The sequence below is a fragment of the Galeopterus variegatus genome, unplaced genomic scaffold, assembly GCF_000696425.1.
Source record: "Galeopterus variegatus unplaced genomic scaffold, G_variegatus-3.0.2 Scaffold4457, whole genome shotgun sequence".
In the NCBI taxonomy this organism is placed as follows: domain Eukaryota; kingdom Metazoa; phylum Chordata; class Mammalia; order Dermoptera; family Cynocephalidae; genus Galeopterus; species Galeopterus variegatus.
Window position 1 is genome coordinate 121,626 of NW_007730568.1, and position 611 is coordinate 122,236.

Below are 611 nucleotides of genomic sequence, written 5' to 3' on the forward strand. Positions count from 1 at the left end.
GTCTGGATTTAATGTCCCTGGTGATCTCCTTCTTGGCAGACTGAAACTGGACTATCCTCGGTTCCTTCCTCACCCTGGGCTTTGAAGCACTTGTGTGTGTGTTCCTAGTGCACAAGAGTGCTCCGCCTGTGTTGGCACACATCCCCTGAGCAGGTGCTCAGGCTCCCAGCCCAGCATCCCTGCAGTCTGTGGTCCAGTGTTCCTCCTTTCATTTCCCATGATCCCCTTTATATAATAAACAGCAAGGAGTCCCTGTTTCTCCCCATACTTCCACTTTGGTCCGTAGTTAGAAATTGCAACCATTCCTGTAACAAATTTAACAGCCTTTCCCTAATGCCCACAAGCTAGAACTTGCAATTAAAGCACTAAATCACAACTTCAGGGCCAAGTGATTCTGAACCATGTGCTTAAGTGTAAAACAAACTCTCAAAGAGAAAGTTGTCAAAAACAAAAAAACAAAACAAAACAAAAACTCGTACACAGGGATCACCAGCTGAGAGGGAGAATGTGAATTAGTGTAATGTCTGAATTACAGAATATTCTTAAGTGGTGGTTTTGCTACAACATTTACGCAGGAGGGAGACAAAGAACAGATGACTTTTAATCTAGCC

General features: G+C 44.0%; 1 protein-coding gene across 1 annotated transcript in view; it reads right to left on the bottom strand.

Moving 5' to 3' along the window:
• LOC103603109 (acyl-coenzyme A oxidase-like protein) overlaps nucleotides 1-611 on the bottom strand; it is a 175,874-nt gene that overhangs the window by 108,724 nt on the left and 66,539 nt on the right. The gene's annotated exons all lie outside the window — the stretch shown is intronic.